This window comes from Podarcis filfolensis, assembly GCF_964270895.1.
Source record: "Podarcis filfolensis genome assembly, chromosome: 4".
Lineage (NCBI taxonomy): Eukaryota > Metazoa > Chordata > Lepidosauria > Squamata > Lacertidae > Podarcis > Podarcis filfolensis.
This window is the reverse complement of record NC_139607.1, coordinates 2722531-2750318: the sequence shown is the minus strand read 5'-3', so window position 1 is coordinate 2750318 and position 27788 is coordinate 2722531. Positions and strand designations below refer to the sequence as shown.

Genomic DNA, 27788 nt, shown 5'->3' with positions numbered 1-27788 from the left:
CTTTTGCACTGAACGAAGTCTTATCTAAAATTCAAACCTTGAAGTCCTTGCAGTTGGTTTGTTCTGAATTTTGTGATCTCATCTCTTCTAGCACGGGCCTGTACTTTAGTCCAATTAAGCTCTAATTAACAGAACCTCTGCTTCTTAATGGCAGTGTTGGAGGGTTTACACCAGGTGAAGGGCTTTTGCACTCAGCGCCTCCCTGCCCCCCACATTCTATGCCAGAGCCAGGTGTTGAGATGAACTGCGAGTGAAGCCCGTTCCCCCCATCCCTGGGGAGAATTTGCAAGGATGATTCATCCTTGTTTTTCCTTCACCAACGATCTCCCGCTGTCATGGGGACTGCCTCCATTAAGGCAGAGTGGAACTGGAAGCCCCTTCTGCAGCTTCTTGGTTCCTGCTTCTTGGTTCTTTGAGAATGATTGTCAGTGATTGTCAGACGGTTCTGCTCTCAAGACGCCAGAGATTCTTAAGCCACAGGGCTGGCAGCTGGCCATAGCAGAGGGGGTAACCAACAGAACTTACGTGAGGTCAAGGCTCTCAGGGGCCTTTGTGATGAGGGCCTTCCACCTGGGGGTGAGTTGACATCCTTTCTTCAGATGCAGCTGGAGTTTAGGACGAGGCCAATCCTGAACCTCCCAGGTCTCAAGGCACCTGAGATTGAACCTACCCAGGTGGCAGCTGGGGAACGGTCGGTCCCGGAGGCAGCAACACTGACGGCTCCCACCCTGGCATGGAGAACGATGAGGTAACGGAGGCTCCCCCCCCCCAAGGTATCACCCCGTGGCCCCTGAGAACACCAGCTGCGGGGGTAAACCCGAGGACTCCTGATGCTAAGAGGAACACTTTCTCTGTTGCTACAAGTGCTAGCGCAACAGCAAGGGGAGAGCCCCCTGAGACCATTGAGCATGGCATCAACACCGAACAGGGAATTTACCGAGCCTGCCCCTCCTTCCTTTGCCCGTCCCCTGATGTCGCTTGGTTGTCCAGGTTGGCAGATTCAGAGATTCGAGTAGACTCAAGCTGGCACATGATGCTACAAAAACCTCCGGGGCCCAGAATTGTCGATAGCACAGGGGGAAGAATCGATCAGGTTTGGCATTAGCCATTCCTTGTTTAGCTCTTAATTTTAGAGGAAAATGTGATATATCACCTCCCTTGTTGTCCATTAATAGCATCTTATGCAGAATTCTGGGTCCAATATTAAGGGTAGGAGGAATTTTTTTCCCTTCCCCCTTCCTTTGCCAGCTGTTTTAGTTCTTTATAGTCCGTTATTTCATGATTATATTTAAGTTTTGCTTCTCTATTGTTAGATACTTGATTGTTGTTTTCCTGCTAGTTAGGTGGTTTTTCTTCCCTGAATGTATGTTATATGGTAGCTTTGTTTAGCCGTGGAATGTTTTGTGGTTTATTTTCTAATTTAATTAATTAGTTTAATATTATTGGTTGACAAATAATATAATAGTTTTCATATAATCAGATAGGTAGCTGATGGTTAGCTGGTTTGTCCTACTCGACTAATTAGAGTATATCAAGTTGTTGATATTATAAGCAGAATAACTGGGCTGGGAAAGAATAACATCAATTGCCATCAATGGAGGCTAGTATGAGGCTTGGAATTGCTACCGTGGAGGGGCGAGGGAGGTATGGCGGTGGGGGCAGATGTTATAGGCGAAGGGGATCGAGATACGGATATGCTCGTACCCCTTCCAATCTGCACCCCATCCCGAGGGATGAGGGTAGGGTGAGCAAGGATTATTCACCTCTGTCACTGGTACTGTGCAACGCCATGTCTATAGGCAACAAAACCGCCACCCTGCGAGATTTCTTTACCTCGCAGGGGGTCAACCTGGCTTGTGTGACGGAGACCTGGGTGCATGAAGGGAAAACAGTTACCTTACGAGAGATGGCACCCCTGGGTTTCTCCGTCCTCCACCAGTTGCAAGGGCCGGGGGGGAAGGGTGGCATTGTTAATCTGGGAAGATTGTTCTTTCAGGGCTCTGCCATCACCATCGATCCTTGGCATTGAATGTGTTGGCCTAGTGTGGGGTTCTGAGGAGAGCTTGGCTGTCTGGCTGGTGTACCGGCCACCTAGCGCACCAGCAGCCACCCTGTCAGGCCTGCTGGAGGCGGTGGCCGGCTGGACCTTGGAGTTCCCTAACCTATTGGTATTGGGGGACTTCAACATCCATGCTGATGCCACTCCCTCCGCACAGACTCTGGACCTGGTGTCTTCCATGGCGACATTAGGGCTCTCCCACTTTGTTTCGGGCCCCCCCACATCAAGCAGGCCACATGCTGGATTTGATCTTTGGTGCAGGCATAGATGTGATCATGTCCCCCTCGATGAAGGTGCCATGGTCTGATCACTATGCCCTGAAAGCCAGGATTGACTTTCCACCCCCACCCTGCTTAGGTAGCGTGCCAATTTGGGCTCGTTCATGGAGGCTGATGGACCCTGATAGATTCCGCCAAGCCTTGCAGGACCTTGCTTCCCCTGGCGACTCATTGACTGAGTTCCTTTTAGGAACTATATCTAAGCAGGTCTAGGCTCTTCAGAGGTAAGAGACAAAATTAAGTATTACTTAGCAATTGCAGGCTTCATGTAGATTTATTACAACACACTGGTCCTGATGCTGCAGTACTAACTGCACTATTACACTTGAGCACTCCCTGAAACATCATCAGTGGTACCTTATAGAAAAGAATGAGAAGCCCATACATATGGAACATTTTCGTTTCAGCTCTATAGTCTTGCTCATGAAATAGTTCATCATGAATAAGTCCTCTGAAATTAATAGAGCTCAATAGGTTGTAACTTTCTATGGATAGGGACCAGTCCGTTTTAGTTGCTGGCTTAAATTTATTCTAATTAGAAAAAAACTTTCAGAAAAGGTGAGCAATGACAAGAATTCACAAGGGAAGCTGCAAAATCTCTTTCACTGGAAGTTTTAAAAATAGATGGGATAAACAGCTGTCAGGAATAGTTATAGGAAATGCTGCTCTCATGCTGTGATTTTGGCTGGATGTCTTTGGGTTGTCCTTCACCTTGATAACAAAGATCAAACAGATATTTGAAAAAGTTGCAAGTGTTTGTATGAAATTAACAAGTGGCTATCAATCTCAAACCAGCAGATCCAGGTCCTAATCCAGGTCTGGTCATGGGAAATAATTTGCTGTGGACAAAACAAGGGCATCCCACCCTGCAGGAAAAGATGCACCCAGCCATTTGAATGCTGGATACACATGCATGGCATTAGCTTTGCACCCAGAAGCGGTTAATGCAGGTGCCTCATCCTGGATTGGGGCCTTCATCTCTTTTTATATGTGTGTTTGTCATTGTGATAGACATTGTTTTTTCAACTTAAAATGGAAACTAATGCTAGTAATATTGCATTTCAGGTTGATTTTATCAAACAGATTATTATTTTGTTGTTTTCTTATATAAGAATTTTAAATATGGGTTGGCTGTACCAAAACTATAAATTATTTTGGGTAACCCATTCATGGACAGTGGGGTCATCACACTAACTTTCGGCTGGCATGATTTTCTCTTAGGAAAATATTTCTTCCCCTAATAGTGGGACAAATAACTGAAGTGTGGTGTTTCCTTTGCCTCAGTATGAGTTTCCACTACAGCAGCCAGTAGATGTGCATAAGACACTTGGAGGAGTACAGTCAACAATCCCTATGCCTGACCTTTCCTCATCATGGTTGATCACTAGCAGCAAGGATGTGTCCAGGTGGATCCAAGAGGAGGTAAGTGAGACTGCTCCTGCAGAAACATCAATGGACTTGGTAGCAAAACTCCTGTTATTGGGAAAGCTTTTTGTGTGATGGCAGGTAACACCAGACATTTCTGGATGGCATTTCTGAACCCATTTCTGGCAGTTTTGGGAACTGAAACCTTTGTGGGCAGTCTACACTAGGATGAGATACTTGATTAACTTGTTGTTCTCAGCAGCTTTTACACCATTCCATCAGTCATGGTATCCTCCTGCTTTGGCTATCTGGAATGCAAATAGGAGACACTATGTTGCAGTGGCTTCACCTGACTTGACAGGCAGATTCCAGCAGGTAGAGCTGGATGACTATTCATTGACTCTGTGGCATTTATCTTATGGGATTCCATCTGGTTTTATTCCACCATGCTACATGAAACCACTAGGAGAGGCCATCTACTAAGGGGAAGTACCGTCAATACGCGGACAATACCAAACACTAAATCTATTTTTAATCTTATCCAAAAGTAGCTATGCATGTCCAGAATAGGGATTTGTAGTCTGCAGTGTTCTACATAAAGGATAATAAATGAATGCTTAACCCTGTCCAGACAAGAGACGAGTGTGGTGGTTAGATGAGTCAACACCCATGAGAATAGTAGTTGGCCTGTATTGGATGGGCTTGTACTTCCTTAAGTTTTGCTGTTGGTCACAGAAATGGCATCTATAGTATTTAGTGGATACCCCCAGCTGTGCCTCCTCCTGAAAAGCGGTGACTGTTCCAGAGACTGGTAATATCCGGGCTATATTATTACAGCTTCTCAAGTCTCTTTCATTTGCCAAAGCTGCAAATTCTGCTGTACTTCTGTTTACATATATTTTTTTGTTTTAATATATTTCCTATTGTATTGTTTGGTCTTCATAAGCTACCTTAAAGACTTCTAAAAATATTAAATGGCTAATTTTAATAATAATAATAATAATAATAATAATAATAATAATACAATTTTGTACGATGAGAACTTGTTTGCACAGCCTGATTTGCTTTTAAATCCACAATGCCTTAAGGTTCAGTGGCACCATGCCTCTCCTTTTCTTCCTCTTTCTCACAATCTCATGCAATCTGCAGTTTATATAATATAGTCAAAGCTACCACAAGTCACTGAGCAACCCTTTACATGTAAATATTTATCCTACTTAGTACAAAGTTTGCATAATAATGTGTATACTAAAAATGCAGAAACTATATTCATGTAGAATTTCTGATTCATAGGATAAAAAGATTTAGATAAAAGGAATTTCAAGGATGATTAAGATTATGCAAATTTCTGGTCATATTTTTATCTACAAATCCATGGGCTGGCACATGCTGGCCCAAAACTTTAAATCTTGGGGACCCATTCACATGTAATACTGTCAAAGAGTTGTTGCACCAGTTCTAATGTGCCGTGCACCAGGTTGTTGGCCTTTTGCACCTGAACCACTTGCATGGTATCAGCAGAAAGGCTATCACCTGAACGCTGTGAAAGAGGGGGCCACTGTTCTTTTAAGAACCTGAACAGTTGACCTGCAGAGGAGTCCCCAAATGGCTCTTCCTTCTAGAACCTAATTGTAAAAAAAAACAACCTCTCAAGGTGGTTTGCAAAAGATAAAACAGTAACACCAAGGGGGGAGAACACAACTCTACCTTAAAACATACAAAAGTTACAATACTATAACAGATTAAAAATACCTCAAATTTCTAAGCAGCTGGGTAGACTTGGATGCTCGCACATCACCTCCAAAGGCCCCACGCCCACTCCGGAGCTTCCCATACATGAGCAGGAAAGTCTGAAGGGGAATTCTTTGTGGGTTTGCAAGCTTCCTAGCTGGGGAAGATTCCAAGCATGTTCTAAACACATGAATAATTCCCTCTCAGATGTAAGTCTGGGGTGGAAGCAGCAAGGTCAGGGGGGGGGGCAGGTCTAGTGCACATGGTTCGTGCATTGCTCGTTTCCCTTCTGCATTCTGTGAACACCTGAATGTGGCTCTTGTCTTTGGGTCGTCATCAGGCTTTACAGCAATCCTCGTGCTTCTCTCAAAACCTTTTCTCATGCCTAGCAGTCAACATACCCCACAAAATCTGGGGACTGTTGACTCTGGTGCCTCAGCAGTAGATGGGGGGGGGTGTCATTGGTTTTGAACAGGAATGAAATAGTGGAAGGCAAGGTTTTGTCTGAAAATGTTTATGTTCCTGAAATGGCAACTGTTGCAGTAAAACAACCTCATAAAATTAGGCGCAGTGTTCTGCTGCGGGCAAAAGTAGATTTGGCAATAATCTTGGTGCTGTTGTTGTAACATGTAGTAGATGAAAATGTGCTTCATAATATCATTGTGTTGTGTGCCCACCCCCCGGCTCATGGTTATATCCAATGTAAACTGGCCCAACATTTATTTCAATAAAATGACCTTCCCAGCTTCTCTTATAATGAATAAATTAAGTGATGTTGTGAAATTAAGACCATTTCCATAGAATAGGCGGGGTGTATTTAATTTTCAGTCAATGTGAGCATGAAGACTGCCTCATTATTATTTTTAAATCTTCAAAGTGACATCAAATACCAGATTAACTGACATTGCAACCGAGCATCATGGTCATATCAATGTCAGTTATCCAGACATCTTCCCCCCATCATGTGTTGGAAGCCAGTACCATTAAATGGATGACACTCACATTTTCTGCTGTCCTTCTGTCATTTTCATGGCAGCAACAGAGGTGTGATGAATATTTGCTGGAACCCATAACCCAGTTAACATCCCAGAATCGCCTGTGCAAATTTACAGGAACAGTGATTTCACTTTTAACAACCTCTCTTATTAAGGACTGGGTCGCACATGCATATTCATCTCTTGGTTCCTGCAGCATTCAAAGATTCATTGCATGTGTTTACTGCAGAGTGCAGATCTGAATTTATACCTCTTTGACACATATCAATATTTTATTTGATATTGAACAGTTCATAGAATCATAGAATTGTAAAGTTGGAAGGGACCCTGAGGGCCATCAAGTCCGACCGCGTGCAATGCAGGAATCTCAACTAAACCTGTCACCTCCTAACTTCATCCTGACCTAAATCCACAAGTCCACAGCCTTATAAGAAGGTGACAGGGTTTTGTTTTTTTTGCAAGTGTACATATTGCTGCAAACAAAGTGGTGCTTCAAGCTGCAGGTTGCATCAAGTAGATAAGGCCTTATTTCTACCAAAGACAGAATACTCTAGCTGTTATTTAAAAAGGTGCTATACTTGGAGAGAATACATGCTGATAAACTGAGACGTTTTGTGGGGAGGGGGCAAAACTAACAAAGAAGTTGCTCCAGTAGGAAAAAGGCTTCTCAACTTTTGAACAGTGGTTTAATTTAAAAATTAAAATTAAAAAATCTATTAAGACTTTTCATAATACAATAAAAAACAAACTAATCTAAGAACAAAAATAATAAAAACAACATGCAAAAACCAAGAAAATAAAGAATGAAAAAAGGAAAAAATATAGAAGAATGTAAAGTTTTCTCTTAAAGTTATATCTCAACTTTTGTTCCAAGCATGAAAAAGGTGAGCCCCCCTCACCTGGGAGCATCCTCCAGCCTCTCACCCTGGAAGATCTCCCCATCTCTTTGTCTCACACAGGATCCTTCACCAAGTGATCATAACCTTCATCTGCGTACAGTTCTCTCTTTAACCCAGAGTATAGGACAATAGCAACAAAAGACCGATCAAAACAAAAACAAACCAAAAAAGAAAAAGAACAGGTAACATAAGAATCAGAAAAAGATAAGAAGATAATAAAAAATAAATAGAACTAGTTGGAAAGAAACAAAAATAAAAACAATATTCAGCTGTCTGTCTGTCAGTGGTATGTACAAGATTTCTTCAAAATACTTACAATGTTCAATCCCAAATAATATCCAGTTGTTCTTCCATCTGCTAGACTGTGTTTTTCCATCTTCAGTTCTAGGCATCCCAAGTTCATTTTCCTTCAAAACAAAAAGTCCAAAAGATGCTCTCCAAATCCTTTTATTGATAAATGTCAACAATAGTCTTCGTCCAGTTCAGCATACCAGCTTTGCCTCTGGTCCTGAGCGACAAGACATCCTCAATCATTCCTTCAGGCGTCTCTTCACTGTGATCATATATTGAGACCATAATCCACAATCACTGATTATTATTTATTCATTAGTTCACACACTTACTCAAATTTTCTAGTCTCATTTCTTGTTAACCATGGTTTCCCACACCATAAGTCCACTGACTGTTTCACTTCCTCTAGTTCCACTCCTCCCAGCACTCTTGTGAAAGTTATCTCATTGTTCTGTTCTGGGAATACTCCATCAGTATCCCCCCCCCCCCAAGAGTCCTTCCAAATACTCTTTAACTTCTTCAGACTCAGCTTTATCCAGTCCATTCTTGTGCATTCTACGCAGTTCTGCTCTAAGTCCAAGAGCCGCCACATTCCCCCAACAATCAGGGAGATGTTTCCCATAATTTCAACTGTGCTGACTCCTATTGCTCGGTTCCACACAATCTTTATTTACTCTCACAGCGCGCAGCCATGTAGTTTCTCATTACAATCCGCAGATTCATCAATGAAGCAGAGGATTAAAAGCAGAACAAAGCAAAATAAATTCCATTATCAGCAATGGAAAATCTCTGTTTAAATTTTTTTTCGTTGCACGCTTTTTGTTTATTTTGATTTCAGCCCCTGAATAGCATCTTTTCTTAAGCCAGCAGTTGGGACATATTTCATGCAAACATTTTAACTGTCAGAGAGATAGTTTTGATCGTAATTTATATGGGTTTTGAAGATAATTGAAGAAAGGGAGGTTAATCTGACCTTTGCCCTAAGGACTTATGTCTAGGGTTATTATGCAGTGTTGAGCACAGTTACAGTCCTTCCCATTACTCAGCCTGTCCATCCGGGTCCTCCGCAGATTTCTTGATCCTGCCACATGGGATCAGTGCTTTCAGAATATTGAAAGTTAATCCCTGTTCTCTCTGTCCCTCAGAGATAATTCAATAGCTAGGATTTATAGCCTAGCTATAATTAATCACCACATAATTATCTCTGTCAACAGCATGCTGGCAGAAAGCAGTTAGTCAGCCATGACGCCTCTCCCGGAAGTCCTAATTTTAAAAATTAAAATTAAAGGTAATGTATCTGTATAAACCAGAGTATTTGCTGAGCATTGTTTTTCAAGATGATTGTTGTTTCTTACAAGCTTGTGTTTGTAATTAAAATATACAAGCTAAAACCTGACAAACGTAATCCAAATCAAAATAGAACTATAAACGTGTTAGAAACAAGAAAAAGTGTATGTTGTATTATTCCACTATATAACCCTCTAAATAAAACTCAGTGGCTCTGGAAGTCTGTATGAGTTTGTTCTTCCATAGAGAGAGAACCCATACTGTGAGTTGGTCAGCTTAGGACAGTAGAACATAAATTGAATTGAATTTATTAATATGGTCATAGACCAGCTTCAACACACACAATATCACAGATCATAAAAAATATCATGAATACAAGGGACAATATGCAATAACAAGAATTTAAATATAAAAATTAAAATTAATTGTTAGCGTGCCCCCTGTAATTAACATTTAGGGGATTGGACATTATGGGATACCACTTGCTTCCTGCGATTGATTGCAGGTAGAACATAAATTTATCTGAATTCTTTTCCAGTATGGATCAACAGTGACAGATACATACATTCAGACAGACAGAATATGCAGTTATAATATACCACAGACTCTTTCATTTTACTCTACCTCACATCAAATGCAAGCCCAACAATAACCTTCCTTATTATTAGTCCCACAAGTGCTGGCTCTTTCTGCCCCTGCAGGTACTCCATTACCCTTGTGGGGGTTAAGTCAAACCGTTGGAGAGTTACAGCACCTGCTGTGGCTGTAGAGACAGATATGGGAGAAGCCTCTTTTACTGCAGGTGGGGCAGAGGAAGGCATCAGGTGACCGCCATGATTGTAACAACCATCAAGCAATCTCTCTGCTGAGTCCTGTGGAGAAAGCCTTTGCCCATGTAGTTCTCAACAGATTACAGTCACACACTGACAGGGTCTATCCAAGGTCACAGTGCAGTTTTAGAGCTCAGAGCTCAACAGTTGACATGATTTTCTCATTGCACCAGCTGCAGAACAAATGCTGAGAGCAGAGACACCCCTCGTCTGTTGCCTTCATAGACCTGATGAAGGCCTTTGACTTCATCAGCCGAAAAGGACTCTTCACACTGCTCAACAAGATAGGATGCCCACCTAAGTGCCACAAGATGACGGTGCCCTTCCACAAGAATGTGCACATGGTTCATCCTCGGACGCCTTCCCTATAGAGAGCGGTGTGAAGCAGGGCTGTGTTCTCACCCCAACTGCATATTTTTCTGCTTGGTGTTCTCCCATACCTTCAGCTCAACTGAAGACGGTGTTTCCTTCCACTCAAGGAGTGATGGGGGTCTGTTTAACCTGGCACATCACCATGCCAAGACAAAAGTATGGCAAGTTCATAGCTGAGAGATTTCAAATCACAGCCAGAACAGGCACAGCGGGTGGGGGAGTTCTACGCCAATCTTCTTTCTTCAAGGTGGGGAGAGCTCTGGGCACTGGAATCTCAAGCACACAGGAGTGGTATCTGCATCACAGGACTTATTATAAATTGTGACATATTATAAATTGGAACTCATGCTTACTTGCATTGGCAGGGAGGATTAACTTGTAATAAAATGTGTTTTTTTCTTTCTTATCTAATACGTAAATTGTTGTTGTTGTTTTATTTCTATACCGCCCTATACCTGAAGGTCTCAGGGTGGTTCACATTAAAAATCACTTACATAAAAGCAAAACAAAAACCAGATCCTCCCCCCCCCCCCGCCTCGAAAAGAGCCAGCATTTTAAAAAGGGTATAGGATGTCAGGTCAGGCAAAGGCCTGGTTGAAGAGGAATGTTTTTGCCTGGCGCCTAAAGGTGTATAATGAAGGCGCCAGGCGAACTTCCCTGGGGAGAGCATTCCACAGATGGGGAGCCACTGCAGAGAAGGCTCTGTTCTTGTGTTGCCACCCTCTGGACGTCTCGAGGAGGAGGCACACAAAGAAGGGCCTCAGAAGATGATCTCAGGGTCCTGGTAGGTTCATATGGGAATGGCGGTCCTTAAACTATTGCAGTCCCGAGCTGTTAAAGGCTTTATAGGTCAAAACCAGCACTTTGAATTGGGCCTGGTAACTAATCGGTAGCCAGTGCAGTTGGACCAGGATCGTTGAAAGATGCTCAAACCGTCTTGTTCCAGTGAGCAACCTGGCCGCTGAGTTCTGCCTTGCCTTCTCTAACAGGATATCAAGCAATGCTAAAGTCTCATTTAGATGACAGTCCAGAAAGGTCAGCCTACCCTATGATACCAGGAAATAAATACAGTGGTACCTCGGGTTACATACGCTTCAGGTTACATATGCTTTTAGACTCCACTAACCCAGAAATATTACCTCGGGTTAAGAACTTTGCTTTAGGATGAGAACAGAAATCGTGCAGTGGCAGTGCAGTGGCAGCAGGAGGCCCCATTAGTTAAAGTGGTGCTTCAGGTTAAGAACAGTTTCAGGTTAAGAACGGACCTCCAGAACGAATTAAGTACTTAACCCGAGGTACCACTGTAAACAGATAGTAATAGTTTAAACCTTGCGAAGCTCATTTGCCATTAGTCTAGCATATGTAACTCTTACACCTTATCACCTTTGGTGGTGGCAGTGATGTCTGTGTGTGCACCCGCAAATCCTAGCCAAAGGCAAGCTCATGATCAAGCTATATCAATATGGCACAGAGGATTATGTGACAAAATTACTTCGAAAGACTAGCAGCCAATGCACCTTTGTAAAACTTCCCCACATTATTTTAGCTATTGCCCTTTAAAGCTTCACTGATGTACAGTTTTAAAAAAAGATTTTCACAATCAAGTTGCTAAGCACAGGATAGATTGATATTTCATGATATCTCTATTTGGCTTCTGGTTTGAAGGTGTTGCTGCCTCAAAGATTGCATGAATTTTCTTCATTTGTACGCTCATGAGACATTAATACACAGAAAAGAGATAATAGTATCATCCTCCAGATACATTTTTAAAAATGGATTACTGATTAGCAAAGGATTTTTAACCTATCTACATATTATTTTAATTTTACTTTTCTGACCCTTCTTTGTAGCAGCAGAATATATATTTTGTTTGTGTATTCCCCCTTCCACATTATTCTAAGGAGCTCAGGGCTGTATATGTGGTTCTCTCCTCCCTGCTCCGTTTTATCCTCACAACTATCTTGGTGGTACATTAGACTGAGAAATAAAGACCGGCCCAAACATACTCAATAAACTCGTGACTGAATAGGAAATTAATCCCACGTTTCCTCCCATAGAAGAGGTATCCCACTGTATCTCTGCATGATGATACAGGCTTCATGACCTTTCCAATCGGTCATCATGGGGGTTGATAATTCTGCGTCATCTCTCTGCATTTTGGTGTGAGTGGATCCTTCAGTCACTCCTCATATGGAGACATGGCAAAATTGCCCAATTTCAGAGGAAGCTGTCTGTTCGTCCCCACGTGAACCGCTGCTCTGGACTTTCCTCCATGCAGCCAGGAGGAATGATTGGATCTATGATTTATACATAAAAACCAAGGAGAGTGGAAGGCTTTCATGAGAGTGTCATTCTAATTATTTCACACATCAAATGTAAATATTTTAGCTTCAAGACAGAAGTTTCCCTGCAATACATCTGAGAAACACTGCTATAGCATCAGGACAATGTATATATTTATAATTATATATTCACATGTTTAAAATGGGTCCAAATTAAAACATTCAGCTCCAGCAAGTTGCCTGCATACTGCTGCCGCACATTATCTGCCTGGCTGGGCAATCGGTGCTGGACATCACCTGTTTGGGAAGGACGGGGACCTGAATCCATGGCACACTCACTCCCTTTCTCCCAGCACAGTCCACCTTGCTATTTTTTCTCTCCCTTATGTTACCTCACCTGCCCTTAATACTGACTTAAGTTCCTAGCCTTTTGTAACTTCACACATATCACCCTAAGTAATCTTGAATTTTCAACACACATAAATCTTTATCTTGCACTACCAGCTAGTCCCAAATGAGTCATTCTAGGACCTCAGGCTTACCACAGAATTGTCTTTTAAAGACGTCCTCCCAGATGAGTAAACAGACTTCTTCATCAAGTTGAACAGGGATGCTGAATTTCAAAGACCTATCTCTTTTTTAAAAAAAAAAATAATAATACCTTGAAACATTGGCCTGTTTTGCAAAATAGGTTGTTTTCGATGTTGCTATTTTTAAAATTGATGGAGGTGCACTGGAGGCAAAATTGAGTGCATCTTTCACTCATGCAGCAAAGTGTAAGCTCATCTTCTCTGTGATGGTGAGTGGAAGCAATGAACCTGTGATGGACTAACTCTCCTTAGACAGGAAACTGTATTAATGAATATGAGACCAAAAGAAAAGTGTCTAAACTCGGGCTGCAGTTAAAGAAGCCTGATTGACCTAAAAGAATGAATTTCATTCACTTTATCAATACAATACATATACATATACACATACACATACATATATATTCATATTCTGGGATCCCCACCCTATTCCAGTCCTCTTGTAAGACAAAATCAGGTGCTGGAATAGATTGTTAGGGAGTAGACATCTCCTAATATATTGGTACAATTGCTATTGTCCCAGTTTCAAATCAGGGATGGACAAACACCAATCACCTCAGTCCAAGCTTTTTTGGAGAATGGTTGTCTGTTCTTGCCAGACTCATTCGCAAATGCTTCACTGCTTTCCTTCCATTATTCCCAGCCTTCCTTGCAATGGCCTTATAATATATATACACCCCACACACACATTTGAGGGCTTCTTATTGGACTTTCATTAGGTGTGGAAGCCCTACAACCAAATCTTTTCAGAGCAACTGCATCTAAGAATTGTGGGTTGCTGGTGTCTACAGGTCCTTAAGAGTCTATGGCAAACCACCTTCCCTGGGATTTTATGCTAAGAAATTCTTTTGGTAAGACTGAAGCCTAATTTACACAGTATCTGGTTGCTAGGCTGGCCCAGCAGGCTCTGTTCACCCTCCGTGCCTCAATACAACATGGCTGCCATCCTAACCTAGGTCCAGGGCCCAAATCAATTCAGTACCTTGCACAGCATTTAATTATGGCTTAAATCCCAATTACATTGAAACGGACCTGATCAGACCTGCGACGATTGGGGATTGCTAAATTTGGGTTGACCCAAATCAGCCCAATTTGCTCTGGGATCTAGTGTACCACCCTATTATTTTAAACTGAGTGCTTCCCACTACCCATACCCTCCCACACTTGGAAGCCAAAATCTGGGACTGCATCGTCCTGAATGCCAAATTCCCATTTTTATTCACAAGAGCCATTTTGGTTGCTGAGCCGTGCCCCCAACCCCGGTGGTCTTTTTGGGCACAACACCTAAAAATTCACACTTTGGGGCACCACATGAGATCACAACCCTGGGGGAAAAATTGGGGAGGGGAGGGAATTGCGCTATGAAATTGCTTGAGATCACGGCAACCAAAATGGCTGCTGTTCACTCGTAATTGAACAACAACAGAATGTCCTGTGTCCCCCCCCCAGGATATTAAAAGGGAATAACATAGCTAGAAAAGTCAGTAGTGCTGAAGGAAAATCTTCAGAATCTGTTTGTAACTGTCTTTTACATTTTTTCTGCACCTTCTCATATATGAATTTGTCCGTTGTCTCATTGCAAAGATTCCAAATTACCTAATAATCATATAATAAAAATTACAGAGCAATTAAAAAACATAAAAATCAATCAAAATGCTTTAAAGCTTGGAGCTAAAAACACAACTGCTACCATCGACAGTGAATGAAAGCTCTTTAAAAACAGGAAAAACTTTACCTGTCAGCAAAAGAAGCATTATGGATGTAGCCTAACAGAAGCTCTTCCTGCCCAGAATATTCATTCATGTGCACATTGAAAGAATAAAGACCCAAATTTCATGCCATGATAGAGCTCATTTAAGGACACTTGAGGACATGGGTGGTGCTGTGGGTTAAACCACAGAGCGTAGGGCTTGCCGATCAGAAGGTCGGTGGTTTGAATCTGGGTGAGCTCCTGTTGCTTGGTCCCAGCTCCTGCCCACCTAGCAGTTCGAAAGCACGTCAAGTGCAAGTAGGTAAATAGGTACCACTCCGGCGGGAAGGTAAACGGCATTTCCGTGGGCTGCTCTGGTTCACCAGAAGTGGCTTAGTCATGCTGGCCACATGACCCAGAAGGTGTACACTGGCTCCCTCGGCCAGTAAAGCGAGATGAGCGCCGCAACCCCAGAGTCGTCCGTGACTGGACCTAATGGTCAGGGGTCCCTTTACCTTTAAGGACACTTGAGAATGCATTATTTGATGGCTCTGACAGAAACAAGCCAGGTCTTCCAGGCAAATGTGCAAAACACACTCTTAGGGTGTGCTCACATTGCCACTTACTCTGCATCCAAAGTTGCCCCACTGCTAGTTTTTGAATCTGCATTCACACAAGGTTAGCTACAATTCCATGTCAGTCATGTAGGGTCATACTGCTGATGCTTCCCTCCCCCACCCCAAACCAGCTTCAATCCAACTAAAAAACTAGATGTGGAGTAAATGGCAATGCAAATATACCTTAATAGCCATTGTGGATGCACAGATGAGCACTCTTGCACAAATCACAGCTTAATAAACAGGACTTTGGGGGTTGAGGCATTGCAGAGGAAAGAAACCCACAATGTCATGTGTGTCAGGTGAAGACATCTCTACACCCCTATCTGATATGAACAACACTGTGAACATGCAGCTTAAATTTAGCGGGGGAAGAAGAAGAAGAGTTTGGACTTGGTATCCCACCTTTCACTCCCCTTAGAGGTAAAGGTAAAGGGATCCCTGACAGTTAAGTCGCAAATGACTCCGGGGTTGAGGTGCTCATCTTGCTTTACAGGCTGAGGGAGCCCACATTTGTCCACTCCACAGACAATTTTTCCGGGTCATGTGGCCAGCATGACTAAGCCACTTCTGGTGCAATGGAACACCGACACCAGAGCAGCACACGGAAATGCCGTTTACCTTCCCGCCAGAGTGGTACCTATTAGTCTACTTGCACTTTTGGCGTGCTTTCAAACTGTTAGGTTGGCAGGAGCAGGGACCGAACAACGGGAGCTCACCCTGTCGCGGGGATTCGAACCGCTGACCTTTTTTTGATTGGCAAGCCCTAGGCTCCGTGGTTTAGACCACAGAGCCACCCGCATCCCTTTTCACTCCCCTTAAGAAATCTCAAAGCGGCTAACATTCTCCTTTCCCTTCCTCCCCCACAACAAACACTCTGTGAGGTGAGTGAGGCTGAGAGACTTCAGAGAAGTGTGACTAGCCTTGCTGTGCTTAAAGCCAGTACCATGAACATCCCTTCAATCATCTACTGGCTTTTGCACATTCCAAATGTTCTGAGGTAATTTTTGGCTTAAAGTATAAAAATGCATCACTCACATCCTTGAGGCTCAATTGCTTCATTGCCCGAGAGGCTGCAGCTTCTTCAGGTTCAGGTTTGTTCACCTAGCAACAGGCTCACTAAATGGTGGGGAGGGATATTTGGATATAATATTGGTGGTGCCATTTTGTGCAATGGTCTGCTGTCAGAGATCCAGAAGCTACCAACTGTGTTATCATTTTGCTAATTACAAAAGATTTGTTTGCCCAGACCTTCCTGGGCTCCTGGTATTTTAATATTCCTTTTACTGTTATCATATTGTGAAAAGTGGAATAAAAATGAATCAAATTACACACACACACATGTTCTAGAAGTGGACTGATCCTGTAGCAGTGCGGGCACATAACTGGCAGAGCTCAGGTATTAATGGGACTTACAAGTAAGTGCACATAGCACAAGAGTGCTGTAAGCCATGCTTAGCCATGTTTACTTGAGTCTGTTCCAAAGAAAGAGTATGTATCAGAGTCCCACTGAACTCAGAAAACTTATTTTGGATTAAGCATGCATAGCACCAGCCTCTTAATTATGTTTATTGTTTGTCTTACTTTATTGCTGCTTATTAAATCATTGATTAAATTATTACTTCCCAAACTTCTAATACCTGAGGCACATTTGTTTTCTGATTAAAATTGAAGGCATGTTACCTTCTTACAGGAAGAGGGGGGGGGGGAAACATAGTCTTGGAGCACTGGAAGTAGAAATGGATGAATCAGTCAATTTCATTTCCCCTAGTTTCTCATTTTCCAGCCTTAAAACAAGTTCTCCACATATCTGTAGCAATTTAAGTGTGAAGAAAACTCATAAAATTTCATCAGCATTTCAGTGTGAATTTATTCTAATAAGCCCTCTTTTTTTTTTGCAGTTTTGGCCAATGTACACATCTTTAAAACAATTTTCACTAATATGATGCATTTTGTATGTTAGTTTCACAAATATATTCATTTTATGCACACTTTCCCCAAATATATGAATTTCTGTGCATATTATTGGTTGGAGAAGTTAATCAGAAAATTCAGAAAAGCACAAATTTTGAAAACATAATTGATTTCTCTCCCACTCCTAATTGGACACCCCCCCTACACACACAGGATACCAGGATGCAAAACTTCATTAGCATTTTAGTATCAAATAAATAATATTGCACAATCACATATTGGGATCAGTCCAATACACAGGAGGCTGGCCTAAAGCACACGGGTGTAAACTGAGCTAGTGTCAAGTTTCACCAGATTCAAACTCCATTCAGCAGTGGAGCTACTGGTGGCTGAGCCGGCAGAGGAAAAGCAAGCCTTTCAAAGAGGTTTTGGGGTACAGCACCCTTTTTGCCCAGGTTGCCAGTTCACATGACTGAGCTGAATGGGCTCAGGATCCATCCCAAATACTTCCACTGGTCCCGTCCCCACCATACCCCCCAAACACCCCCTTTTCAGGCTTTAGGATAGCTTGTGATCTGCTGGGCTCTGCTCAGCTAGCTGGATCCCAGGTAAGTCAGGATGGGAAGACACACCTTTGTATCTCTGGCTAAGCCAGGGATGAGGGAGTTAAACTGGTGTAGCTGGAACCTAAGCCTGCTTATTGCAGCAGATCTTGCTATAGGATTGGTCCTGTACACATGCAACCCTGAAAGTCACTCACACTGCACCAAACACATTCAGAAAATTAGCTGAAGTCTACATGTCCCAGCAATAATTGAGCCTGCTATGATTCTTTTGTCTTTTGGGATTTGACACTTGATTCCACCCCACCCCCCGGCCACTGATGGGGCAAGAAAAGGTCAAATTGGGATTTATTTTCAAGCATAATATTTGATTGTTTCAATTGAAATTGGTTCCAGCACTTGATAGTTCAATCTCTTGCTTGCTAATCCCTTCAAGCAGTAGTTATTTAAAGTGGAGGAGAAGGAAGGATATGTGGATTTCTTGGATTAGCTACCCTCTCACAATCTGGCGGTTGTGCTTTTGGAGCTCACACGCAGCAGAAGACTGCTTCCTCAGTTGCTTCCATTTATCAAATCCCAATTTAATATCAGAAACAAGATACTTCCTACCCCACTCATTTATCTGAAATGACTATTTACTTTCTCTCAGGATTACAACCAGGTAATAGAAAATCTTACAATTCATATTGCTATGAATTGCAAGGGGCCTACAACTGTGGTTCAGTAAACAGGTGTATAATTATCAATATATTGTGCATAACTCTGTTGTGCATTCATTTGAATATTATGGGTAAGGGAATTTTGCCTGGTCTCATCATAAGATACTTTTAAATTCTTATTTTTAGCACGTATTATGCAGACCTGCATTTTAAGCATGCTATTTTCATAATCACTTGCATTACATCTCTAACCTCTGTAACTGCCCAAGGGCACATGATATATATTCAGTAAAGAAAAATCAATTTGGCCTCAGTGACTCTCTTGTAGGCCATATAAACTATTCACTCATACAGAATCAGCCGTGTCCTTAAAAAGAGATGAATAATGACACAGACAATGAGCAGCCAAAGGAAAATGTGATATTACTGAAAGAGTCTGCTCCTCACCCTGCTATTCCCTACCTCCACCCCCTCTGTAAGCATGAAAATGTGACCCCATAGAGTGCCGCTGGGGGAAAGGGTGGGATATGTGTGTGTGTGTGTGTGTGTGTGTGTGTGTGTAATGAAACAATTAGATCATTACTTCCTTGCTCATGAATTGTTGGTGGCAATCATGGCTATAGACGTCTATAGGGCTCTTTAGGCAATTCTCAGCCCTGCACACAGTACCTGTGAGTGTGCCTGATCTCCAAGGGGCATTTGGCTGTCCATTGTTCAAGTGCTGAAAAGTCCCAGGTTCAGTCTCTGCCATTTCTAGGCTGTGAAAGGCTCTCAAGCAGCAGAGCAGGGAAAGAAGACCTTTGTCTGAGGCTCTGGAAGAACCAGAGCAGGTGAAGCCATTGTGCCCCCACTCAGCTAAAGTCAGAGCTGTATTCTGTTTGCATTGATCCGAGAGACACTCTTTAGTAGCAGCATCATGGCCTCCATTGGTTGAATTAAGTTATGTGACAAGAGTGAATTGCCCACTTTGCATTAAAGCTGTATATGTCATGCACAAAATCTGATTTACCTCTGAGTTGCTGCATATTATTCCCCATCTCTGTTACCATATGGAACCATTTAAAAGCTTGAAACATCTTTCTTAAGACTCATAAAGCTGTGTGGGGGGGTGTTGTTTCTTGGTTTATTTGTTTTTTAATTCTATTGGCATCATCGGAGGGGTTTGTGCACAATATAATGTGCTGAGTGTTCACTCTTCTTTCAATCTGTTGTCCCATTTATCTCCAAAATGTGAAGACTTATGGATGACACTTGCTTTTGTTATAGCAGAGGTCCAACTCCACTTGGCTACATTAACAATTTATTTCACCCGCGTACATTTTCCCATGCTCACAACTACACAACCAAAGATATCAAACTCTGTTTTGAAGGCATACATTTAGGCTGATTTTTATCCAAAAATAAAATAAAAAAGTGGTGAGCACCAAGCGTTCTTTTAAAAATGACACAGTTAGTGTAGCATGGATGCTGACTTGGGGGGGGGGGAGGAGACTGCTGAAAGGCTTTCTCCACTAAACAAGGAAAGCATTCTTTGACCTCTCAGAAGTCTATCACTGACATTCCCTTTTGCCAAAAGAATGCATCCATGCCACTTGCAGTAAATGTTACAGATGTTCTTCTTTACTTTTTTTCTCCTACTGAAGTATGTGCATTACTAGGAATGACTGGATAACTGACAATCAATACAAGTCCATTCAAACTTCATGTTTGAGTAACACAATATAAACTGTAGCATTGAACTTGCTGTTCATTAGAGCTGCAATTTGTTTTCAGAACTGCTTTGTTTTCATTAAACTTTTCTTGAAACATGCATTTATTTTTGAATTAATTTTTTCGGAATTATTTTTCTACTTGAGAGCCAATTCCTGCATATAACAATAAATCTCTACACTATATGTAACACTATGGGAGCAATCCTATAAGCAAGATCTGCTGTGATGAGTGGGTTAGGGTCTAGGGATCTCCAGCTGAGCTGGGAGGTACCCAGTATAACCAGGCTGCCCTGGCTTAACTCCCTCATTCCCAGTTCAGCAGGTAATATGCCGGTTTATCTCCACCAGCCCAGCCCAGCCAAAAACCAGCTGGCTGAGCTACCGTATTTTTCCCCTATAAGACGCACTTTTTCCCCTCCAAAAATGAAGGGAAAATGTGTGTGCATCTTATGGGGCGAATGCAGGCTCCTTGGCTTCAGCAATAGCAACGCGAAGCCTCCGAAGCCTGCGCTCTGGAGGCTTTGTGTAGCTTCCGCTGAAGCCAGGAGAGTCTGCTCTTTGAGGCTGGTGGTGGGGGAAAGCAGCGCCTCCTCCATCACCAGCCCCAGAGGATGGGGGGCAGCGGGAAGGCGCGTGACGCCTTCCGGCTACTCTCCGACCCAGCTTTGAGGCTGGCGGTGGGGAAAGCAGCGCTTCCCCCATGGCCAGCCCCAGAGGATGGGGGGCAGCGGGAAGGCGCGCAACGCCTTCCCGCTACTCTTCAACCCGGGTTGGAGGCTGGCGGTGGGGAAAGCAGCGCTTCCCCCATCGCCAGCCCCAGAGATTGGGGGGTAGCGGGAAGGCGTGCGACGCCTTCCCGCTACTCTCCAACCCTCTTGTGGGCTTTTGCGGGAGATGGGGGAATTCCCCCACCTCCTGCAAAAGCAGGCAAAAGCCGAGCGCTCTTTAAAGGGGCTCCGCGGCTTCTGCTGGCTTTTCTAGGAGGTGGGGGAATTCCCCCACCTCATAGAAAAGCCCGTAGGAGCCGCGCAGCCTTTGAAGAGTGCCATTTCAGTCCCTTCTCCCTCCTGGTCGAAAAGCCCGTAGGAGTCGCGCATGGCTCCTGTGGGCTTTTGCGGGAGGTGGGGGAATTCCGCCACCTCCCGCGAAAGCAGGGAGAAGGTCTTGGAGTAGCGCACAGGCTGCGTGCAGCCTGTCTGCTGCTCCCAGAGTTGCGGGGGTGGGGATCATATTTTTTTCCTTGATTTCCCCCCCTGAAAACCAGGTGCGTCCTATGGGCCGGTGCGTCCAACAGGGCGAAAAATACGGTAAGCCTGGTGGATCTTAAGCAGGTGTAAGCCCTGAAAAAGGGGTGCAGTGGGGATGGGACCAGCAGTAGCCCTGCTGCTAAATGTTGTTAGGATCTGGGGTCCCTTTACACCTTGTTAACTTAGAGCTTTATGATAGCTTCTTGGGTGTTGAATTGCTCCCTTATTCTGCATACCACTTAAAGATGAGGCCACAACAATCACAAAAAGTCTGTATTTCAAAGAGTTTTTTGGACCAACCTGAAATATGAACTAGGGAATGGTAAAGAATTTTTTTTAGAGCATGATGGCTAAGGCTTGTATGGGTTTCTTGCATAATTAAATTTGCAATGGTGTTGTTCATTTAGAATGTTTAAATATACTGTACAGTATGTCTGTGCTTTGGGTAGTTATGTTCACATATATATGGAAGATTCCTCTGCAACTTTTCTTTCCTGGTGGGGAAATGGAAAGTAATGAGAACAGCAAGTGATATGATGGGCATGAGTTCCTAGGGGCTGGATTGCAGTGTTAATTATTCCCTGATGTTTAGATCCATTAGCCTCTATGGATCCAGGCAAAAGATGCATTTGTGTAATGATGTCACCTTGACATATATCCAGTTACTCATCTACTACACCCCCTAAACCCATCATGCTAGTCAATATTATAATATACTTGTTCATATCTGGTGGTCATTGTTTCCTTACTTAAATGGAACGTTTGCTGCACTTGTTCTTTCCATTGCCATTTAATGGCTTTTAGCCAAAATTTTCCATTTGTCAAGATTGGTTTAGTCTCTAGAATTTTTTCTCAACAGAAGCAGTTTTAGGGTAGTGCAACAGGTTTGGACACAGTGGGCACCACACTGCAGGAGGCACCACAAAAAGCTGTAGAACTAAGTCCAAGAGATGTTAGTGTTACCAAATGTTAGTGTTGCACAGAGTGCCACTGAAATTTGAGAGTACAAAGTCCACCACTGATTTGCAGTTCATCTCATTGTCTAAGCCTAATGCCATACTGCTAACCAAAGGAAAGAGCAAACAGAAGCTACCTGATCTTGTCACTATTTGCAGGCTTGGAGACAGAAAGTGAGTAGGCAAGAACAACATATTTATGGAATACTGGGAGTCAGCAGGGAGGAGTGTGGACCTCAATGGGTACCCTATAATGTTGACGCGTAATGCCAACACTGGACATGAATATGGAAAACCAGTCCCAAATGTACAAACATAGAGCTATCAAGTGATGTGAACACATGGGAGAACCAGCAGTTGACTCACCTTGACTATGCATAAGCAACCCTTGTTTGTTTAGGTGTAAGGTTGCCAGACCTCCAAGGCTGACATGGAGTCCCCAGGTTTGCCTGCTCCCTCCAAATGGCAGGTGGAGGACTTTAATTCTCCTGGAACACCTTAATTTTTTAAGGTGGGCTGGAACACCTTTTTTTTTTATTAAAAAAATAAGATGACAGTTCATGCAACTTGCAGGCTTCAGCCTGGCAGGAGTTGAAGTTATTGCCTAGACTCTCAGGGGGAGGAGTCTGCACTTCTCCCCTCCCTCTCCCCATTAACCTCTGTCTCTGGGGCTCAGCGGTGAGAGGGAGCACAGAGGTGGGGGAGAATTGTTCTGGCCTCAAGAGGAGGAGGGGATTATGAGCATGGAAGGTGCAGGGTTGCAGGGCGCATCTCGTGCAAGGAGCAAGTGCATAGCTTGGGGGTTCTCCTGGACACATCTTTGTCATTGAGAGGCCCAAGCTCATCTGGTCAAAACATGTGATCCCATTGTTGAAACAGCTGCACTGGCTGCCCCTCCACTACCAAGCCAGGTTCCAGGTCAACAATACAGTGGAGGCATGTATGGATGACTGAAATGATATGTGCAAGGCAGTTTAAATGCATGGAATTCACTACGTGCATTCTAATGTTAATTATTGCTACCACCACTTACTCTTTTTCAGTTGTAGTCCCTCCCCTTAAAGTAGATATATGTAAATGAGTTGCTCTCACCCCCTCCCACCCTGAGCCTGATTCAATTTCCACAAACATCAGGAAGAGAAAATGCTACCAATAAAAGGAGAAGATGTTATATTCTTCTATAGATGGAAGGGAGCATAAGAATCACTCTGGAAGACAGGGTGCACAATAGGCTTATGGTGTTGTGGAGTTGCTATCCTCCTTTAAATAGACACTGCAGTTTCAAAGAGGGCCATTTCTACATGCACTTCAATATCTCTATTGTTCTGTGAGGGAAAAGATGATCTATTATTAGGATGTGTAGCAAACTCATTTGTCTTAAGTGATTCCTCCATAGAAATCTGTTCAATAGAGATACTTTGTTCTATATTATGAGTATAATTTTCCTAAAGGATTGAGTAATCAATGTATTGCTTGTTTAAGGAGGAAAAAATTAAACCTAATTTATGGTGTGTCACCAAGGACACTAAGGAAGAGGCAGAAAACGGGGGTGGGGGTAAGAATCAAATTGAAAATCACTAGCAAGAAAAGGAGGGAGAAAGAGGGGAGAATCTGAAAAGATCATTATTTTGTGTGTGACACATCAGCTCGATAGCTGTGGGAAGGGGGGAAAGCAACAGTAAATGTAATATAAAAAGACAAAATTGGTAATAAGCAGTGGCATGTAGAAAATATCTTGTGGTGTATAGCTTTTCAAATTATCTTTAATGTGCTAAGCAATTTCTGTTTGTAGCTATGCTCTTTAAATCCCAGAGCTTGCTTGATTTTTTTCTAATGAAAAGGCTATTGATGAAACGTATTTTATTTCTTCTTCTTCTTCCTTTTAACTATTTTTATTTCTTCCATAATCTTAGACTCTTTAGTTAATACCACTAAAGAGTGAGTTCTTTGATCCATCGTTATGCAATGCTGTTCTTTTTAATGGCTAGATGCTTAGCTATGTGATGTGACTATATACTGAGCCAGGGCAAGAGACATTCCATTCCAACCAAATAATGTCAGCTCAGGCTGGATCTAAAAACAAACTGAAGTTGGAAATTATGGAGAATGGTCCTGAGTTGGTAGAATAGATATCATTTCAGAATGCTGCTGTGGAGGAGTTGCTGGGCTTGAATCACTTGTGTATATATTTTCTTTCAGTTGTCTTAATATGGGAAAACGTTTGAAAGACACCATCACCTGAAGTCTAGAACGATGCAACCCACTTAAACCCAACCATCTTATTCTGCTGCATGTGAAGACCAGGTTATTGGACTTTCTCTCTCCCAGTGCTAGCCCAAGACATTTTGCTGCCTGAAGTCAAGAAGTCTACATCAGTTTAAACCCAAATTCCTAGGTTTATCTGGGCTTGTCTGGCAGCTATTTTGCTTTGAATGAGGTCTGAAATACAATCTTTAGCTGGCTCTCTTAAGACATTTTATATCTTTGCTTTCTTCTGTAACATATCTTTGAGGTTAGACAAAAACTCCTGCATCATCACAACTCCGTCTGTTCCAGTTCCTGTCATATTCGGATGGGAAGAAATTGTTTGTTTTTTGTTTCTTAATAAATCTACTCTATTTATGACTGTGATCTTAATTATGTTTAGAGAGATGTTTCTCTTCAGGGAAATGCATTTCTGTAGTCATATGCTGTAAAAAACGTGTGGTGCTGTCAGCTCTTTCCTGCACGTATTGGGGGGGGGGATCCATAAATACAGCTTCAGAAACCATTGAAAGAAAAGCTCCATCTGCAAAACAATGATCTAGGTGGCAAGTGAATTAGAATTAAACCTTATGGGCAGAATTCACTGAAGGAGCCCTGTCCATGGCAGCCCTGTGTAAGGATTTCCACTTTCTTAGAGGGCTTCCTCCCTTTCCTCTCCCTCTGCATGTGCACATCCCAAAATGGGCTTGAGGAGGTCAGAAGAACCCTCAGAAGAGCACCCAGGGGAGGAGGAGCAGGGTTCTCTCTGTCTGGCAAGCTGAAAAGCTTGGGCAGATGCAACTACTGGAAGAGGCTATGAATTCTATCCTATATATTCCCCACAGTGAACATCCTGGATTGAGGTCAACAGCTTGAGGTTGAGTCCTGACAAGACATAAGTGCTGTTTCTGGGGGACAGGGGGCAGGCAGATGTGGGGTATCAAACATGGCTGAGATTGCGCTTCTCCCATCTCTCTCTCAATAAAGATGGGATTTATTTATAAAATAAATTTGGGATATCAAATTTCAGCAGCACCCTGTGTGACACTAAGATTTGGCACCCCTTACCTCTTGCACTACAGCATTGTTGGAGTGCCGCCTGCAGCATGGTGCCCAGTGCGGCTTCACCGGTTGGGCCACCCTTCAACTGCCTCTGGTCAAGGTGGATGTACCACACTAAGGACAGCTGGTAACACTTCATTGCATGATATTTTATTTAGTAGACCCATCCAGTTACCCACTCTGGCTAGTATTAGTAAGCCAGGATGGACAATGATATAACAAGCGCTTGTCTGGACACATCACTGCAAGTTTCCTGTCCACATAATCATGCCACATTAACTAAAATGGATCGCATAACACTGGGTCTGATCAGCTGGCACTGCTACAATACGCTGCAAAAATGAACAACTGTATCTTCAATGTGTCTTGCAAACTGATTGCAGCTAGACAGTGTGTGCTCCAGAGGTCTACCACATAGTCATTAACCAACCCCTGGACCACACAGAATTACTCTTTGAAGAAGCAATGGGAGACTGTTTGAGGATGTGATCATATAATAGAATTGTAGAGTTGGAAGGGACCCCTAGGGTCATCTACTCCAACCCTCTGCAATGCAGGAAACCTTTGCCCAACTTCCTGCCAACACATACCTGAACATGCTACCACTAACTGATGGAGGCAGCAAAGTAGGTTTTTGTGTTGTCTCCAAAAGAATTATGCCACTTATGTGGCTTATGCTCCTTGCTCAACCCATGTCATCAACCTTGGTGTACCAAGGAGCAAAATGGGCTCCACAGCTCTGGAGGGGGCCCTCAGCAGCAATTGTGTCAATAGCACATTCCATACCAAGACTAGAACTTTGACAGGATCACCTGCTCTATCCGCTAGAAAATCCCTCAGATTCTATCAGTCTCCAAGGATGGGTGACTGTAACTGGTTGCCATCCCTGCAGGGTATAATTTCACTATGAGACCCAAGAAACTGAGGCTAATAAGATGGAGGAGCTTTGGATGGGTGGTCTGGAATTCAGTGCAGATGTTGCACTTTCCCTGATGGAGCAGCTGCACTTTCTGGGAGTGCACCTTGATTCCAACTATTACTGCAGGCCAAACCTCTGTAGCAAGCAGTGCTTATGCTCAACTCCAGCTAGCTCACCAGCTGCAGCTGTTCCTGGATTGAGATAGCCTGGCATCCGTAGTCCGTGCTCTAGTGGCCTGCTGTCTGAACTATTGCAATGCTCTTGAAGATGGTTCAGAAGCTGCCTCATGCACAGAGCATGGCAATGGGACTATGTCTCGCTGGTCCTAGATGCACTGCACCTGCTACCAGTGAGCTAATGGGCCCAATTTAGGAAGTTGGTATTAACCATGAAGTCTAGATAAAGTCCTGCTGCCACTGGTGCTACTGTGGGACACTCTGTAAGGGGCAGTGACCCAAGGCAAGGCTTTATCAGTGGTGGTCTCCTGATTATAGGACTTCCTTCCTAGTGCTGTACATTCGTCTCTCTCATTTCTATCATTCAGAAAAAATCAGAAAAAAGTTTCTGTTCACCCAGGCATTTGGTGACTGAAATATAATGGTTTTTATCAGCTTTGAAAATGTTCTTTTGGGGACTGTTGTGAAATTTGTTTTATATTGTTTTAAATTCAGATGTTGTGTGGCCACCTCGGACTCCTTTGGGATAAATGGTGGGGGTCAGGAACCTATCGCTTTGTCTCTAAGGGCTTGGCACACTCTTCATAATGAATTTCATATATTTGCAAGTACTACATACATAATGGGAAGAGTTAAAAAAGAGCCACTTCACCTAATGAGAGGATTGGTGTAGCTGAACCTCACCTCCCGTATAATGAAACCAAGCTGGGCAAGTTGGGTGCTAAATCTGCTCTTGCCAGAAATGCTTTTCTGGTATCCAGTGCTATGAACTTATGTGCACTACCAGAGAGAAGAAAGGCAGTTAACTCAACCCCCCTGGCTTCTATCCAGGCTATCTTTTTAGTAAAAATGCAAAAATAGTGAATTTCAGAGGACAAGGAATGAATCCAAAGTACTTCTTAATATAATGAGTTATTTGAATTCATAAGGGTAGTTCACTAGCTGTTGGCCCCCTGTCTTGGAGTGTGCATGGTAGCTCTTGCTACCCATTCCAGTCTTCATTGGGAATGCATTGTCTCTCCCTCATACACCCTCTGATTCCTATTGCACCCA

At 43.0% G+C, this 27788-nt stretch overlaps 1 long non-coding RNA gene across 1 annotated transcript; it reads left to right on the top strand.

Annotated features, from left to right (window-relative positions):
• Window positions 1–24956, top strand: LOC310761731. The gene is made up of 3 exons (XR_014547694.1): window positions 1–748; window positions 3559–3759; window positions 24534–24956. It is a non-coding gene; the product is annotated as an uncharacterized lncRNA (long non-coding RNA).
• The last annotated feature ends 2832 nt before the right edge of the window (window positions 24957–27788 follow it).